Below are 13,898 nucleotides of genomic sequence, written 5' to 3' on the forward strand. Positions count from 1 at the left end.
TTCATGCCAGCTCCGCTTTCCCTGACCGGGAATCGAACCCGGGCCGCGGCGGTGAGAGCGCCGAATCCTAGCCACTAGACCATCAGGGAACCATGACCTGGGTGGGGAAGGTTGACACAACTGAAATCGTACACTGTGATCAACCTGACACAAAACTGGACGAGTTCGACCAAATAACTGCCATGGCTACATAATCCCACTTCATGCCACCTCCGCTTTCCCTGACCGGGAATCGAACCCGGGCCGCGGCGGTGAGAGCGCCAAATCCTAGCCACTAGACCATCAGGGAACCATGACCTGGGTGGGGAAGGTTGACACAACTGAAATCGTAAACTGTGATCAACCTGACACAAAACCGGACGAGTTCGACCAAATAACCGCCATGGCTACATAATCCCACTTCATGCCACCTCCGCTTTCCCTGACCGGGAATCGAACCCGGGCCGCGGCGGTGAAAGCGCCAAATCCTAGCCACTAGACCATCAGGGACCCGCGTTTCCCAGACTGGAAGAAACATCTTCAATCAAAATTTGTGCTCATAGAAAAGATGTTCCACAAGGTTCAAAATCTAGGGGCTGTCCCACTTAGCATGCTTGTAACTGATATTGCAATGGCTGTGATATATTGTTATTCCCATATTTACTGCAGCCTTTTTTTTATCCAATTGGGCTGGCATTGCAAACATGGTCCTTTAAAACCCCTTAAATTGGCTGAACCCATTGAAAATGGGGAGGGAAGGTAGTTGTGGCCGAGTGGTCAAGGCGATGGACTTGAAATCCATTGGGGTTTCCCCGCGCAGGTTCGAATCCTGTCAACTACGGAAACCTCAACCTTTGCTCGTTCCTTCCTTCCTTCATCACTGTGTCAGATGGACGTGTGTTGTTGAAGTGAAGTGTTACACCCAAACGTGTGTGGTTTCTGAAAATTGCTGGAATTGAGCAGTGCTTCCATTGCAAATGCCAGTCTGGCATTGTAGACCGTGCTTTAGTAAAAATTCTAGCACTTATGGCAAGTGCTGTTATGTGTTCATAATTTGTGCTGGCGTTGAAAGTGGGCTTTTCAAGGCATTGGTGGTATAGTGGCGAGCATAGCTGCTTCCCAAGCAGTTGACCCGGGTTCGATTCCCGGCCAATGCATGATGTGAAGAATCAGCTGTGCCATCTGGTCATCTACGGGGGAAATGAGAAGTTCTTTTAAATAAGTTGCAGTACACAGAGCACTGGCCACTAGATCGTCAGGGAGCCACCAGTGCGGCGAAGGATGAAACAACTGAAGATCACCCGTGACACAAAATTGGCTATGTTAGACCAAGTTACGGGCTTGGCTATATAAGAAGCCAACTCATGCCACCTCTCGCTTTCCCTGACCGGGAATCGAACCCGGGCCGTGGCGGTGAGAGCGCCGAATCCTAGCCACTAGACCATCAGGGAACCATGACCTGGGTGGGGGAGGATGACACAACTGAAATCGTACACTGTGATCAACCTGACACAAAACTGGACGAGTTCGACCAAATAACTGCCATGGCTACATAAGTAGCAATCCCACTTCATGCCAGCTCCGCTTTCCCTGACCGGGAATCGAACCCGGGCCGCGGCGGTGAGAGCGCCGAATCCTATCCACTAGACCATCAGGGAAACATGACCTGGGTGGGGGAGGATGACACAAGTGAAATCGTACACTGTGATCAACCTGACACAAAACTGGACGAGTTCGACCAAATAACTGCCATGGCTACATAAGTAGCAATCCCACTTCATGCCACCTCCGCTTTCCCTGACCGGGAATCGAACCCGGGCCGCGGCGGTGAGAGCGCCGAATCCTAGCCACTAGACCATCAGGGAACCATGACCTGGGTGGGGAAGGTTGACACAACTGAAATCGTACACTGTGATCAACCTGACACAAAACTGGACGAGTTCGACCAAATAACTGCCATGGCTACATAATCCCACTTCATGCCACCTCCGCTTTCCCTGACCGGGAATCGAACCCTGGCCGCGGCGGTGAGAGCGCCGAATCCTAGCCACTAGACCATCAGGGAACCATGACCTGGGTGGGGGAGGATGACACAACTGAAATCGTACACTGTGATCAACCTGACACAAAACTGGACGAGTTCGACCAAATAACTGCCATGGCTACATAAGTAGCAATCCCACTTCATGCCACCTCCGCTTTCCCTGACCGGGAATCGAACCCGGGCCACGGCGGTGAGAGCGCCGAATCCTAGCCACTAGACCATCAGGGAACCATGACCTGGGTGGGGGAGGATGACACAACTGAAATCGTACACTGTGATCAACCTGACACAAAACTGGACGAGTTCGACCAAATAACTGCCATGGCTACATAAGTAGCAATCCCACTTCATGCCAGCTCCGCTTTCCCTGACCGGGAATCGAACCCGGGCCGCGGCGGTGAGAGCGCCGAATCCTATCCACTAGACCATCAGGGAAACATGACCTGGGTGGGGGAGGATGACACAAGTGAAATCGTACACTGTGATCAACCTGACACAAAACTGGACGAGTTCGACCAAATAACTGCCATGGCTACATAAGTAGCAATCCCACTTCATGCCACCTCCGCTTTCCCTGACCGGGAATCGAACCCGGGCCGCGGCGGTGAGAGCGCCGAATCCTAGCCACTAGACCATCAGGGAAACATGACCTGGGTGGGGGAGGATGACACAACTGAAATCGTACACTGTGATCAACCTGACACAAAACTGGACGAGTTCGACCAAATAACTGCCATGGCTACATAAGTAGCAATCCCACTTCATGCCACCTCCGCTTTCCCTGACCGGGAATCGAACCCGGGCCGCGGCGGTGAGAGCGCCGAATCCTAGCCACTAGACCATCAGGGAACCATGACCTGGGTGGGGAAGGTTGACACAACTGAAATCGTACACTGTGATCAACCTGACACAAAACTGGACGAGTTCGACCAAATAACTGCCATGGCTACATAATCCCACTTCATGCCACCTCCGCTTTCCCTGACCGGGAATCGAACCCTGGCCGCGGCGGTGAGAGCGCCGAATCCTAGCCACTAGACCATCAGGGAACCATGACCTGGGTGGGGGAGGATGACACAACTGAAATCGTACACTGTGATCAACCTGACACAAAACTGGACGAGTTCGACCAAATAACTGCCATGGCTACATAAGTAGCAATCCCACTTCATGCCAGCTCCGCTTTCCCTGACCGGGAATCGAACCCGGGCCGCGGCGGTGAGAGCGCCGAATCCTAGCCACTAGACCATCAGGGAACCATGACCTGGGTGGGGAAGGTTGACACAACTGAAATCGTACACTGTGATCAACCTGACACAAAACTGGACGAGTTCGACCAAATAACTGCCATGGCTACATAATCCCACTTCATGCCACCTCCGCTTTCCCTGACCGGGAATCGAACCCGGGCCGCGGCGGTGAGAGCGCCGAATCCTAGCCACTAGACCATCAGGGAACCATGACCTGGGTGGGGAAGGTTGACACAACTGAAATCGTAAACTGTGATCAACCTGACACAAAACCGGACGAGTTCGACCAAATAACCGCCATGGCTACATAATCCCACTTCATGCCACCTCCGCTTTCCCTGACCGGGAATCGAACCCGGGCCGCGGCGGTGAAAGCGCCAAATCCTAGCCACTAGACCATCAGGGACCCGCGTTTCCCAGACTGGAAGAAACATCTTCAATCAAAATTTGTGCTCATAGAAAAGATGTTCCACAAGGTTCAAAATCTAGGGGCTGTCCCACTTAGCATGCTTGTAACTGATATTGCAATGGCTGTGATATATTGTTATTCCCATATTTACTGCAGCCTTTTTTTTATCCAATTGGGCTGGCATTGCAAACATGGTCCTTTAAAACCCCTTAAATTGGCTGAACCCATTGAAAATGGGGAGGGAAGGTAGTTGTGGCCGAGTGGTCAAGGCGATGGACTTGAAATCCATTGGGGTTTCCCCGCGCAGGTTCGAATCCTGTCAACTACGGAAACCTCAACCTTTGCTCGTTCCTTCCTTCCTTCATCACTGTGTCAGATGGACGTGTGTTGTTGAAGTGAAGTGTTACACCCAAACGTGTGTGGTTTCTGAAAATTGCTGGAATTGAGCAGTGCTTCCATTGCAAATGCCAGTCTGGCATTGTAGACTGTGCTTTAGTAAAAATTCTAGCACTTATGGCAAGTGCTGTTATGTGTTCATAATTTGTGCTGGCGTTGAAAGTGGGCTTTTCAAGGCATTGGTGGTATAGTGGCGAGCATAGCTGCTTCCCAAGCAGTTGACCCGGGTTCGATTCCCGGCCAATGCATGATGTGAAGAATCAGCTGTGCCATCTGGTCATCTACGGGGGAAATGAGAAGTTCTTTTAAATAAGTTGCAGTACACAGAGCACTGGCCACTAGATCGTCAGGGAGCCACCAGTGCGGCGAAGGATGAAACAACTGAAGATCACCCGTGACACAAAATTGGCTATGTTAGACCAAGTTACGGGCTTGGCTATATAAGAAGCCAACTCATGCCACCTCTCGCTTTCCCTGACCGGGAATCGAACCCGGGCCGTGGCGGTGAGAGCGCCGAATCCTAGCCACTAGACCATCAGGGAACCATGACCTGGGTGGGGGAGGATGACACAACTGAAATCGTACACTGTGATCAACCTGACACAAAACTGGACGAGTTCGACCAACTAACTGCCATGGCTACATAAGTAGCAATCCCACTTCATGCCAGCTCCGCTTTCCCTGACCGGGAATCGAACCCGGGCCGCGGCGGTGAGAGCGCCGAATCCTATCCACTAGACCATCAGGGAAACATGACCTGGGTGGGGGAGGATGACACAAGTGAAATCGTACACTGTGATCAACCTGACACAAAACTGGACGAGTTCGACCAAATAACTGCCATGGCTACATAAGTAGCAATCCCACTTCATGCCACCTCCGCTTTCCCTGACCGGGAATCGAACCCGGGCCGCGGCGGTGAGAGCGCCGAATCCTAGCCACTAGACCATCAGGGAACCATGACCTGGGTGGGGAAGGTTGACACAACTGAAATCGTACACTGTGATCAACCTGACACAAAACTGGACGAGTTCGACCAAATAACTGCCATGGCTACATAATCCCACTTCATGCCACCTCCGCTTTCCCTGACCGGGAATCGAACCCTGGCCGCGGCGGTGAGAGCGCCGAATCCTAGCCACTAGACCATCAGGGAACCATGACCTGGGTGGGGGAGGATGACACAACTGAAATCGTACACTGTGATCAACCTGACACAAAACTGGACGAGTTCGACCAAATAACTGCCATGGCTACATAAGTAGCAATCCCACTTCATGCCAGCTCCGCTTTCCCTGACCGGGAATCGAACCCGGGCCGCGGCGGTGAGAGCGCCGAATCCTAGCCACTAGACCATCAGGGAACCATGACCTGGGTGGGGAAGGTTGACACAACTGAAATCGTACACTGTGATCAACCTGACACAAAACTGGACGAGTTCGACCAAATAACTGCCATGGCTACATAATCCCACTTCATGCCACCTCCGCTTTCCCTGACCGGGAATCGAACCCGGGCCGCGGCGGTGAGAGCGCCGAATCCTAGCCACTAGACCATCAGGGAACCATGACCTGGGTGGGGAAGGTTGACACAACTGAAATCGTAAACTGTGATCAACCTGACACAAAACCGGACGAGTTCGACCAAATAACCGCCATGGCTACATAATCCCACTTCATGCCACCTCCGCTTTCCCTGACCGGGAATCGAACCCAGGCCGCGGCGGTGAAAGCGCCAAATCCTAGCCACTAGACCATCAGGGACCCGCGTTTCCCAGACTGGAAGAAACATCTTCAATCAAAATTTGTGCTCATAGAAAAGATGTTCCACAAGGTTCAAAATCTAGGGGCTGTCCCACTTAGCATGCTTGTAACTGATATTGCAATGGCTGTGATATATTGTTATTCCCATATTTACTGCAGCCTTTTTTTTATCCAATTGGGCTGGCATTGCAAACATGGTCCTTTAAAACCCCTTAAATTGGCTGAACCCATTGAAAATGGGGAGGGAAGGTAGTTGTGGCCGAGTGGTCAAGGCGATGGACTTGAAATCCATTGGGGTTTCCCCGCGCAGGTTCGAATCCTGTCAACTACGGAAACCTCAACCTTTGCTCGTTCCTTCCTTCCTTCATCACTGTGTCAGATGGACGTGTGTTGTTGAAGTGAAGTGTTACACCCAAACGTGTGTGGTTTCTGAAAATTGCTGGAATTGAGCAGTGCTTCCATTGCAAATGCCAGTCTGGCATTGTAGACTGTGCTTTAGTAAAAATTCTAGCACTTATGGCAAGTGCTGTTATGTGTTCATAATTTGTGCTGGCGTTGAAAGTGGGCTTTTCAAGGCATTGGTGGTATAGTGGCGAGCATAGCTGCTTCCCAAGCAGTTGACCCGGGTTCGATTCCCGGCCAATGCATGATGTGAAGAATCAGCTGTGCCATCTGGTCATCTACGGGGGAAATGAGAAGTTCTTTTAAATAAGTTGCAGTACACAGAGCACTGGCCACTAGATCGTCAGGGAGCCACCAGTGCGGCGAAGGATGAAACAACTGAAGATCACCCGTGACACAAAATTGGCTATGTTAGACCAAGTTACGGGCTTGGCTATATAAGAAGCCAACTCATGCCACCTCTCGCTTTCCCTGACCGGGAATCGAACCCGGGCCGTGGCGGTGAGAGCGCCGAATCCTAGCCACTAGACCATCAGGGAACCATGACCTGGGTGGGGGAGGATGACACAAGTGAAATCGTACACTGTGATCAACCTGACACAAAACTGGACGAGTTCGACCAAATAACTGCCATGGCTACATAAGTAGCAATCCCACTTCATGCCAGCTCCGCTTTCCCTGACCGGGAATCGAACCCGGGCCGCGGCGGTGAGAGCGCCGAATCCTAGCCACTAGACCATCAGGGAAACATGACCTGGGTGGGGGAGGATGACACAACTGAAATCGTACACTGTGATCAACCTGACACAAAACTGGACGAGTTCGACCAAATAACTGCCATGGCTACATAAGTAGCAATCCCACTTCATGCCACCTCCGCTTTCCCTGACCGGGAATCGAACCCGGGCCGCGGCGGTGAGAGCGCCGAATCCTAGCCACTAGACCATCAGGGAACCATGACCTGGGTGGGGAAGGTTGACACAACTGAAATCGTAAACTGTGATCAACCTGACACAAAACTGGACGAGTTCGACCAAATAACTGCCATGGCTACATAATCCCACTTCATGCCACCTCCGCTTTCCCTGACCGGGAATCGAACTCAGGCCGCGGCGGTGAAAGCGCCAAATCCTAGCCACTAGACCATCAGGGACCCGCGTTTCCCAGACTGGAAGAAACATCTTCAATCAAAATTTGTGCTCATAGAAAAGATGTTCCACAAGGTTCAAAATCTAGGGGCTGTCCCACTTAGCATGTTTGTAACTGATATTGCAATGGCTGTGATATATTGTTATTCCCATATTTATTGCAGCCTTTTTTTTATCCAATTGGGCTGGCATTGCAAACATGGTCCTTTAAAACCCCTTAAATTGGCTGAACCCATTGAAAATGGGGAGGGAAGGTAGTTGTGGCCGAGTGGTCAAGGCAATGGACTTGAAATCCATTGGGGTTTCCCCACGCAGGTTCGAATCCTGTCAACTACGGAAACCTCAACCTTTGCTCGTTCCTTCCTTCCTTCATCACTGTGTCAGATGGATGTGTGATGTTGAAGTGAAGTGTTATACCCAAACGTGTGTGGTTTCTGAAAATTGCTGGAATTGAGCAGTGCTTTCATTGCAAATGCCAGTCTGGCATTGTAGACTGTGATTTAGTAAAAATTCTAGCACTTATGGCAAGTGCTGTTATGTGTTCATAATTTGTGCTGGCGTTGAAAGTGGGCTTTTCAAGGCATTGGTGGTATAGTGGCGAGCATAGCTGCTTCCCAAGCAGTTGACCCGGGTTCGATTCCCGGCCAATGCATGATGTGAAGAATCAGCTGTGCCATCTGGTCATCTACGGGGGAAATGAGAAGTTCTTTTAAATAAGTTGCAGTACACAGAGCACTGGCCACTAGATTGTCAGGGAGCCACCAGTGCGGCGAAGAATGAAACAACTGAAGATCACCCGTGACACAAAATTGGCTATGTTAGACCAAGTTACGGGCTTGGCTATATAAGAAGCCAACTCATGCCACCTCTCGCTTTCCCTGACCGGGAATCGAACCCGGGCCGCGGCGGTGAGAGCGCCGAATCCTAGCCACTAGACCATCAGGGAACCATGACCTGGGTGGGGGAGGATGACACAAGTGAAATCGTACACTGTGATCAACCTGACACAAAACTGGACGAGTTCGACCAAATAACTGCCATGGCTACATAAGTAGCAATCCCACTTCATGCCAGCTCCGCTTTCCCTGACCAGGAATCGAACCCGGGCCGCGGCGGTGAGAGCGCCGAATCCTATCCACTAGACCATCAGGGAAACATGACCTGGGTGGGGGAGGATGACACAAGTGAAATCGTACACTGTGATCAACCTGACACAAAACTGGACGAGTTCGACCAAATAACTGCCATGGCTACATAAGTAGCAATCCCACTTCATGCCACCTCCGCTTTCCCTGACCGGGAATCGAACCCGGGCCACGGCGGTGAGAGCGCCGAATCCTAGCCACTAGACCATCAGGGAACCATGACCTGGGTGGGGGAGGATGACACAACTGAAATCGTACACTGTGATCAACCTGACACAAAACTGGACGAGTTCGACCAAATAACTGCCATGGCTACATAAGTAGCAATCCCACTTCATGCCAGCTCCGCTTTCCCTGACCGGGAATCGAACCCGGGCCGCGGCGGTGAGAGCGCCGAATCCTATCCACTAGACCATCAGGGAAACATGACCTGGGTGGGGGAGGATGACACAAGTGAAATCGTACACTGTGATCAACCTGACACAAAACTGGACGAGTTCGACCAAATAACTGCCATGGCTACATAAGTAGCAATCCCACTTCATGCCACCTCCGCTTTCCCTGACCGGGAATCGAACCCGGGCCGCGGCGGTGAGAGCGCCGAATCCTAGCCACTAGACCATCAGGGAACCATGACCTGGGTGGGGAAGGTTGACACAACTGAAATCGTACACTGTGATCAACCTGACACAAAACTGGACGAGTTCGACCAAATAACTGCCACGGCTACATAATCCCACTTCATGCCACCTCCGCTTTCCCTAACCGGGAATCGAACCCGGGCCGCGGCGGTGAAAGCGCCAAATCCTAGCCACTAGACCATCAGGGACCCGCGTTTCCCAGACTGGAAGAAACATCTTCAATCAAAATTTGTGCTAATAGAAAAGATGTTCCACAAGGTTCAAAATCTAGGGGCTGTCCCACTTAGCATGTTTGTAACTGATATTGCAATGGCTGTGATATATTGTTATTCCCATATTTACTGCAGCCTTTTTTTTATCCAATTGGGCTGGCATTGCAAACATGGTCCTTTAAAACCCCTTAAATTGGCTGAACCCATTGAAAATGGGGAGGGAAGGTAGTTGTGGCCGAGTGGTCAAGGCGATGGACTTGAAATCCATTGGGGTTTCCCCGCGCAGGTTCGAATCCTGTCAACTACGGAAACCTCAACCTTTGCTCGTTCCTTCCTTCCTTCATCACTGTGTCAGATGGACGTGTGTTGTTGAAGTGAAGTGTTACACCCAAACGTGTGTGGTTTCTGAAAATTGCTGGAATTGAGCAGTGCTTTCATTGCAAATGCCAGTCTGGCATTGTAGACTGTGATTTAGTAAAAATTCTAGCACTTATGGCAAGTGCTGTTATGTGTTCATCATTTGTGCTGGCGTTGAAAGTGGGCTTTTCAAGGCATTGGTGGTATAGTGGCGAGCATAGCTGCTTCCCAAGCAGTTGACCCGGGTTCGATTCCCGGCCAATGCATGATGTGAAGAATCAGCTGTTCCATCTGGTCATCTACGGGGGAAATGAGAAGTTCTTTTAAATAAGTTGCAGTACACAGAGCACTGGCCACTAGATTGTCAGGGAGCCACCAGTGCGGCGAAGAATGAAACAACTGAAGATCACCCGTGACACAAAATTGGCTATGTTAGACCAAGTTACGGGCTTGGCTATATAAGAAGCCAACTCATGCCACCTCTCGCTTTCCCTGACCGGGAATCGAACCCGGGCCGCGGCGGTGAGAGCGCCGAATCCTAGCCACTAGACCATCAGGGAACCATGACCTGGGTGGGGGAGGATGACACAAGTGAAATCGTACACTGTGATCAACCTGACACAAAACTGGACGAGTTCGACCAAATAACTGCCATGGCTACATAAGTAGCAATCCCACTTCATGCCAGCTCCGCTTTCCCTGACCAGGAATCGAACCCGGGCCGCGGCGGTGAGAGCGCCGAATCCTATCCACTAGACCATCAGGGAAACATGACCTGGGTGGGGGAGGATGACACAAGTGAAATCGTACACTGTGATCAACCTGACACAAAACTGGACGAGTTCGACCAAATAACTGCCATGGCTACATAAGTAGCAATCCCACTTCATGCCACCTCCGCTTTCCCTGACCGGGAATCGAACCCGGGCCACGGCGGTGAGAGCGCCGAATCCTAGCCACTAGACCATCAGGGAACCATGACCTGGGTGGGGGAGGATGACACAACTGAAATCGTACACTGTGATCAACCTGACACAAAACTGGACGAGTTCGACCAAATAACTGCCATGGCTACATAAGTAGCAATCCCACTTCATGCCAGCTCCGCTTTCCCTGACCGGGAATCGAACCCGGGCCGCGGCGGTGAGAGCGCCGAATCCTATCCACTAGACCATCAGGGAAACATGACCTGGGTGGGGGAGGATGACACAAGTGAAATCGTACACTGTGATCAACCTGACACAAAACTGGACGAGTTCGACCAAATAACTGCCATGGCTACATAAGTAGCAATCCCACTTCATGCCACCTCCGCTTTCCCTGAACGGGAATCGAACCCGGGCCGCGGCGGTGAGAGCGCCGAATCCTAGCCACTAGACCATCAGGGAACCATGACCTGGGTGGGGAAGGTTGACACAACTGAAATCGTACACTGTGATCAACCTGACACAAAACTGGACGAGTTCGACCAAATAACTGCCATGGCTACATAATCCCACTTCATGCCACCTCCGCTTTCCCTGACCGGGAATCGAACCCTGGCCGCGGCGGTGAGAGCGCCGAATCCTAGCCACTAGACCATCAGGGAACCATGACCTGGGTGGGGGAGGATGACACAACTGAAATCGTACACTGTGATCAACCTGACACAAAACTGGACGAGTTCGACCAAATAACTGCCATGGCTACATAAGTAGCAATCCCACTTCATGCCAGCTCCGCTTTCCCTGACCGGGAATCGAACCCGGGCCGCGGCGGTGAGAGCGCCGAATCCTAGCCACTAGACCATCAGGGAACCATGACCTGGGTGGGGAAGGTTGACACAACTGAAATCGTACACTGTGATCAACCTGACACAAAACTGGACGAGTTCGACCAAATAACTGCCACGGCTACATAATCCCACTTCATGCCACCTCCGCTTTCCCTAACCGGGAATCGAACCCGGGCCGCGGCGGTGAAAGCGCCAAATCCTAGCCACTAGACCATCAGGGACCCGCGTTTCCCAGACTGGAAGAAACATCTTCAATCAAAATTTGTGCTCATAGAAAAGATGTTCCACAAGGTTCAAAATCTAGGGGCTGTCCCACTTAGCATGTTTGTAACTGATATTGCAATGGCTGTGATATATTGTTATTCCCATATTTACTGCAGCCTTTTTTTTATCCAATTGGGCTGGCATTGCAAACATGGTCCTTTAAAACCCCTTAAATTGGCTGAACCCATTGAAAATGGGGAGGGAAGGTAGTTGTGGCCGAGTGGTCAAGGCGATGGACTTGAAATCCATTGGGGTTTCCCCGCGCAGGTTCGAATCCTGTCAACTACGGAAACCTCAACCTTTGCTCGTTCCTTCCTTCCTTCATCACTGTGTCAGATGGACGTGTGTTGTTGAAGTGAAGTGTTACACCCAAACGTGTGTGGTTTCTGAAAATTGCTGGAATTGAGCAGTGCTTTCATTGCAAATGCCAGTCTGGCATTGTAGACTGTGATTTAGTAAAAATTCTAGCACTTATGGCAAGTGCTGTTATGTGTTCATCATTTGTGCTGGCGTTGAAAGTGGGCTTTTCAAGGCATTGGTGGTATAGTGGCGAGCATAGCTGCTTCCCAAGCAGTTGACCCGGGTTCGATTCCCGGCCAATGCATGATGTGAAGAATCAGCTGTGCCATCTGGTCATCTACGGGGGAAATGAGAAGTTCTTTTAAATAAGTTGCAGTACACAGAGCACTGGCCACTAGATTGTCAGGGAGCCACCAGTGCGGCGAAGGATGAAACAACTGAAGATCACCCGTGACACAAAATTGGCTATGTTAGACCAAGTTACGGGCTTGGCTATATAAGAAGCAATCTCATGCCAACTCATGCCACCTCTCGCTTTCCCTGACCGGGAATCGAACCCTGGCCGCGGCGGTGAGAGCGCCGAATCCTAGCCACTAGACCATCAGGGAACCATGACCTGGGTGGGGGAGGATGACACAACTGAAATCGTACACTGTGATCAACCTGACACAAAACTGGACGAGTTCGACCAAATAACTGCCATGGCTACATAAGTAGCAATCCCACTTCATGCCAGCTCCGCTTTCCCTGACCGGGAATCGAACCCGGGCCGCGGCGGTGAGAGCGCCGAATCCTAGCCACTAGACCATCAGGGAAACATGACCTGGGTGGGGGAGGATGACACAAGTGAAATCGTACACTGTGATCAACCTGACACAAAACTGGACGAGTTGGACCAAATAACTGCCATGGCTACATAAGTAGCAATCCCACTTCATGCCACCTCCGCTTTCCCTGACCGGGAATCGAACCCGGGCCGCGGCGGTGAGAGCGCCGAATCCTAGCCACTAGACCATCAGGGAACCATGACCTGGGTGGGGGAGGATGACACATCTGAAATCGTACACTGTGATCAACCTGACACAAAACTGGACGAGTTCGACCAAATAACTGCCATGGCTACATAATCCCACTTCATGCCACCTCCGCTTTCCCTGACCGGGAATCGAACCCGGGCCGCGGCGGTGAGAGCGCCGAATCCTAGCCACTAGACCATCAGGGAACCATGACCTGGGTGGGGAAGGTTGACACAACTGAAATCGTAAACTGTGATCAACCTGACACAAAACCGGACGAGTTCGACCAAATAACCGCCATGGCTACATAATCCCACTTCATGCCACCTCCGCTTTCCCTGACCGGGAATCGAACCCGGGCCGCGGCGGTGAAAGCGCCAAATCCTAGCCACTAGACCATCAGGGACCCGCGTTTCCCAGACTGGAAGAAACATCTTCAATCAAAATTTGTGCTCATAGAAAAGATGTTCCACAAGGTTCAAAATCTAGGGGCTGTCCCACTTAGCATGCTTGTAACTGATATTGCAATGGCTGTGATATATTGTTATTCCCATATTTACTGCAGCCTTTTTTTTATCCAATTGGGCTGGCATTGCAAACATGGTCCTTTAAAACCCCTTAAATTGGCTGAACCCATTGAAAATGGGGAGGGAAGGTAGTTGTGGCCGAGTGGTCAAGGCGATGGACTTGAAATCCATTGGGGTTTCCCCGCGCAGGTTCGAATCCTGTCAACTACGGAAACCTCAACCTTTGCTCCTTCCTTCCTTCATCACTGTGTCAGATGGACGTGTGTTGTTG

General features: G+C 51.3%; 46 non-coding genes across 46 annotated transcripts; 13 read left to right on the top strand and 33 right to left on the bottom strand.

The window, feature by feature from the left end:
- Positions 1 to 17: 17 nt before the first annotated feature.
- Positions 18 to 89, bottom strand: trnae-cuc (transfer RNA glutamic acid (anticodon CUC)). The gene has a single exon. It is a non-coding gene; the product is annotated as a tRNA-Glu (tRNA).
- Positions 90 to 417: 328 nt separating this feature from the next.
- On the bottom strand, positions 418 to 489 carry trnae-uuc (transfer RNA glutamic acid (anticodon UUC)). The gene has a single exon. It is a non-coding gene; the product is annotated as a tRNA-Glu (tRNA).
- A 249-nt stretch (positions 490 to 738) lies between these two features.
- trnas-uga (transfer RNA serine (anticodon UGA)) lies at positions 739 to 820 on the top strand. The gene has a single exon. It is a non-coding gene; the product is annotated as a tRNA-Ser (tRNA).
- Positions 821 to 1,064: 244 nt separating this feature from the next.
- Positions 1,065 to 1,136, top strand: trnag-ccc (transfer RNA glycine (anticodon CCC)). Its single transcript has one exon. It is a non-coding gene; the product is annotated as a tRNA-Gly (tRNA).
- Positions 1,137 to 1,565: 429 nt separating this feature from the next.
- Positions 1,566 to 1,637, bottom strand: trnae-cuc (transfer RNA glutamic acid (anticodon CUC)). The gene has a single exon. It is a non-coding gene; the product is annotated as a tRNA-Glu (tRNA).
- Positions 1,638 to 1,772: 135 nt separating this feature from the next.
- On the bottom strand, positions 1,773 to 1,844 carry trnae-cuc (transfer RNA glutamic acid (anticodon CUC)). Its single transcript has one exon. It is a non-coding gene; the product is annotated as a tRNA-Glu (tRNA).
- A 335-nt stretch (positions 1,845 to 2,179) lies between these two features.
- trnae-cuc (transfer RNA glutamic acid (anticodon CUC)) lies at positions 2,180 to 2,251 on the bottom strand. The gene has a single exon. It is a non-coding gene; the product is annotated as a tRNA-Glu (tRNA).
- A 135-nt stretch (positions 2,252 to 2,386) lies between these two features.
- On the bottom strand, positions 2,387 to 2,458 carry trnae-cuc (transfer RNA glutamic acid (anticodon CUC)). The gene has a single exon. It is a non-coding gene; the product is annotated as a tRNA-Glu (tRNA).
- Positions 2,459 to 2,593: 135 nt separating this feature from the next.
- On the bottom strand, positions 2,594 to 2,665 carry trnae-cuc (transfer RNA glutamic acid (anticodon CUC)). The gene has a single exon. It is a non-coding gene; the product is annotated as a tRNA-Glu (tRNA).
- Positions 2,666 to 2,800: 135 nt separating this feature from the next.
- trnae-cuc (transfer RNA glutamic acid (anticodon CUC)) lies at positions 2,801 to 2,872 on the bottom strand. The gene has a single exon. It is a non-coding gene; the product is annotated as a tRNA-Glu (tRNA).
- A 335-nt stretch (positions 2,873 to 3,207) lies between these two features.
- Positions 3,208 to 3,279, bottom strand: trnae-cuc (transfer RNA glutamic acid (anticodon CUC)). Its single transcript has one exon. It is a non-coding gene; the product is annotated as a tRNA-Glu (tRNA).
- Positions 3,280 to 3,407: 128 nt separating this feature from the next.
- Positions 3,408 to 3,479, bottom strand: trnae-cuc (transfer RNA glutamic acid (anticodon CUC)). Its single transcript has one exon. It is a non-coding gene; the product is annotated as a tRNA-Glu (tRNA).
- Positions 3,480 to 3,607: 128 nt separating this feature from the next.
- trnae-uuc (transfer RNA glutamic acid (anticodon UUC)) lies at positions 3,608 to 3,679 on the bottom strand. The gene has a single exon. It is a non-coding gene; the product is annotated as a tRNA-Glu (tRNA).
- A 249-nt stretch (positions 3,680 to 3,928) lies between these two features.
- trnas-uga (transfer RNA serine (anticodon UGA)) lies at positions 3,929 to 4,010 on the top strand. The gene has a single exon. It is a non-coding gene; the product is annotated as a tRNA-Ser (tRNA).
- A 244-nt stretch (positions 4,011 to 4,254) lies between these two features.
- Positions 4,255 to 4,326, top strand: trnag-ccc (transfer RNA glycine (anticodon CCC)). The gene has a single exon. It is a non-coding gene; the product is annotated as a tRNA-Gly (tRNA).
- A 429-nt stretch (positions 4,327 to 4,755) lies between these two features.
- Positions 4,756 to 4,827, bottom strand: trnae-cuc (transfer RNA glutamic acid (anticodon CUC)). Its single transcript has one exon. It is a non-coding gene; the product is annotated as a tRNA-Glu (tRNA).
- Positions 4,828 to 4,962: 135 nt separating this feature from the next.
- On the bottom strand, positions 4,963 to 5,034 carry trnae-cuc (transfer RNA glutamic acid (anticodon CUC)). The gene has a single exon. It is a non-coding gene; the product is annotated as a tRNA-Glu (tRNA).
- A 335-nt stretch (positions 5,035 to 5,369) lies between these two features.
- On the bottom strand, positions 5,370 to 5,441 carry trnae-cuc (transfer RNA glutamic acid (anticodon CUC)). The gene has a single exon. It is a non-coding gene; the product is annotated as a tRNA-Glu (tRNA).
- A 128-nt stretch (positions 5,442 to 5,569) lies between these two features.
- Positions 5,570 to 5,641, bottom strand: trnae-cuc (transfer RNA glutamic acid (anticodon CUC)). The gene has a single exon. It is a non-coding gene; the product is annotated as a tRNA-Glu (tRNA).
- A 128-nt stretch (positions 5,642 to 5,769) lies between these two features.
- trnae-uuc (transfer RNA glutamic acid (anticodon UUC)) lies at positions 5,770 to 5,841 on the bottom strand. Its single transcript has one exon. It is a non-coding gene; the product is annotated as a tRNA-Glu (tRNA).
- A 249-nt stretch (positions 5,842 to 6,090) lies between these two features.
- trnas-uga (transfer RNA serine (anticodon UGA)) lies at positions 6,091 to 6,172 on the top strand. The gene has a single exon. It is a non-coding gene; the product is annotated as a tRNA-Ser (tRNA).
- A 244-nt stretch (positions 6,173 to 6,416) lies between these two features.
- trnag-ccc (transfer RNA glycine (anticodon CCC)) lies at positions 6,417 to 6,488 on the top strand. Its single transcript has one exon. It is a non-coding gene; the product is annotated as a tRNA-Gly (tRNA).
- Positions 6,489 to 6,917: 429 nt separating this feature from the next.
- On the bottom strand, positions 6,918 to 6,989 carry trnae-cuc (transfer RNA glutamic acid (anticodon CUC)). The gene has a single exon. It is a non-coding gene; the product is annotated as a tRNA-Glu (tRNA).
- Positions 6,990 to 7,124: 135 nt separating this feature from the next.
- Positions 7,125 to 7,196, bottom strand: trnae-cuc (transfer RNA glutamic acid (anticodon CUC)). The gene has a single exon. It is a non-coding gene; the product is annotated as a tRNA-Glu (tRNA).
- Positions 7,197 to 7,324: 128 nt separating this feature from the next.
- Positions 7,325 to 7,396, bottom strand: trnae-uuc (transfer RNA glutamic acid (anticodon UUC)). The gene has a single exon. It is a non-coding gene; the product is annotated as a tRNA-Glu (tRNA).
- Positions 7,397 to 7,645: 249 nt separating this feature from the next.
- Positions 7,646 to 7,727, top strand: trnas-uga (transfer RNA serine (anticodon UGA)). The gene has a single exon. It is a non-coding gene; the product is annotated as a tRNA-Ser (tRNA).
- A 244-nt stretch (positions 7,728 to 7,971) lies between these two features.
- trnag-ccc (transfer RNA glycine (anticodon CCC)) lies at positions 7,972 to 8,043 on the top strand. The gene has a single exon. It is a non-coding gene; the product is annotated as a tRNA-Gly (tRNA).
- Positions 8,044 to 8,265: 222 nt separating this feature from the next.
- trnae-cuc (transfer RNA glutamic acid (anticodon CUC)) lies at positions 8,266 to 8,337 on the bottom strand. Its single transcript has one exon. It is a non-coding gene; the product is annotated as a tRNA-Glu (tRNA).
- A 342-nt stretch (positions 8,338 to 8,679) lies between these two features.
- trnae-cuc (transfer RNA glutamic acid (anticodon CUC)) lies at positions 8,680 to 8,751 on the bottom strand. The gene has a single exon. It is a non-coding gene; the product is annotated as a tRNA-Glu (tRNA).
- Positions 8,752 to 8,886: 135 nt separating this feature from the next.
- Positions 8,887 to 8,958, bottom strand: trnae-cuc (transfer RNA glutamic acid (anticodon CUC)). The gene has a single exon. It is a non-coding gene; the product is annotated as a tRNA-Glu (tRNA).
- Positions 8,959 to 9,093: 135 nt separating this feature from the next.
- trnae-cuc (transfer RNA glutamic acid (anticodon CUC)) lies at positions 9,094 to 9,165 on the bottom strand. Its single transcript has one exon. It is a non-coding gene; the product is annotated as a tRNA-Glu (tRNA).
- Positions 9,166 to 9,293: 128 nt separating this feature from the next.
- trnae-uuc (transfer RNA glutamic acid (anticodon UUC)) lies at positions 9,294 to 9,365 on the bottom strand. The gene has a single exon. It is a non-coding gene; the product is annotated as a tRNA-Glu (tRNA).
- Positions 9,366 to 9,614: 249 nt separating this feature from the next.
- Positions 9,615 to 9,696, top strand: trnas-uga (transfer RNA serine (anticodon UGA)). Its single transcript has one exon. It is a non-coding gene; the product is annotated as a tRNA-Ser (tRNA).
- Positions 9,697 to 9,940: 244 nt separating this feature from the next.
- On the top strand, positions 9,941 to 10,012 carry trnag-ccc (transfer RNA glycine (anticodon CCC)). Its single transcript has one exon. It is a non-coding gene; the product is annotated as a tRNA-Gly (tRNA).
- Positions 10,013 to 10,234: 222 nt separating this feature from the next.
- On the bottom strand, positions 10,235 to 10,306 carry trnae-cuc (transfer RNA glutamic acid (anticodon CUC)). The gene has a single exon. It is a non-coding gene; the product is annotated as a tRNA-Glu (tRNA).
- Positions 10,307 to 10,648: 342 nt separating this feature from the next.
- trnae-cuc (transfer RNA glutamic acid (anticodon CUC)) lies at positions 10,649 to 10,720 on the bottom strand. The gene has a single exon. It is a non-coding gene; the product is annotated as a tRNA-Glu (tRNA).
- Positions 10,721 to 10,855: 135 nt separating this feature from the next.
- Positions 10,856 to 10,927, bottom strand: trnae-cuc (transfer RNA glutamic acid (anticodon CUC)). The gene has a single exon. It is a non-coding gene; the product is annotated as a tRNA-Glu (tRNA).
- Positions 10,928 to 11,469: 542 nt separating this feature from the next.
- trnae-cuc (transfer RNA glutamic acid (anticodon CUC)) lies at positions 11,470 to 11,541 on the bottom strand. Its single transcript has one exon. It is a non-coding gene; the product is annotated as a tRNA-Glu (tRNA).
- Positions 11,542 to 11,669: 128 nt separating this feature from the next.
- On the bottom strand, positions 11,670 to 11,741 carry trnae-uuc (transfer RNA glutamic acid (anticodon UUC)). Its single transcript has one exon. It is a non-coding gene; the product is annotated as a tRNA-Glu (tRNA).
- Positions 11,742 to 11,990: 249 nt separating this feature from the next.
- trnas-uga (transfer RNA serine (anticodon UGA)) lies at positions 11,991 to 12,072 on the top strand. The gene has a single exon. It is a non-coding gene; the product is annotated as a tRNA-Ser (tRNA).
- A 244-nt stretch (positions 12,073 to 12,316) lies between these two features.
- Positions 12,317 to 12,388, top strand: trnag-ccc (transfer RNA glycine (anticodon CCC)). The gene has a single exon. It is a non-coding gene; the product is annotated as a tRNA-Gly (tRNA).
- Positions 12,389 to 12,827: 439 nt separating this feature from the next.
- On the bottom strand, positions 12,828 to 12,899 carry trnae-cuc (transfer RNA glutamic acid (anticodon CUC)). Its single transcript has one exon. It is a non-coding gene; the product is annotated as a tRNA-Glu (tRNA).
- Positions 12,900 to 13,034: 135 nt separating this feature from the next.
- Positions 13,035 to 13,106, bottom strand: trnae-cuc (transfer RNA glutamic acid (anticodon CUC)). The gene has a single exon. It is a non-coding gene; the product is annotated as a tRNA-Glu (tRNA).
- Positions 13,107 to 13,234: 128 nt separating this feature from the next.
- On the bottom strand, positions 13,235 to 13,306 carry trnae-cuc (transfer RNA glutamic acid (anticodon CUC)). Its single transcript has one exon. It is a non-coding gene; the product is annotated as a tRNA-Glu (tRNA).
- A 128-nt stretch (positions 13,307 to 13,434) lies between these two features.
- Positions 13,435 to 13,506, bottom strand: trnae-uuc (transfer RNA glutamic acid (anticodon UUC)). The gene has a single exon. It is a non-coding gene; the product is annotated as a tRNA-Glu (tRNA).
- Positions 13,507 to 13,755: 249 nt separating this feature from the next.
- trnas-uga (transfer RNA serine (anticodon UGA)) lies at positions 13,756 to 13,837 on the top strand. Its single transcript has one exon. It is a non-coding gene; the product is annotated as a tRNA-Ser (tRNA).
- Positions 13,838 to 13,898: the final 61 nt, after the last annotated feature.

The sequence above is a fragment of the Scomber scombrus genome, chromosome 22 (assembly GCF_963691925.1).
Source record: "Scomber scombrus chromosome 22, fScoSco1.1, whole genome shotgun sequence".
Lineage (NCBI taxonomy): Eukaryota > Metazoa > Chordata > Actinopteri > Scombriformes > Scombridae > Scomber > Scomber scombrus.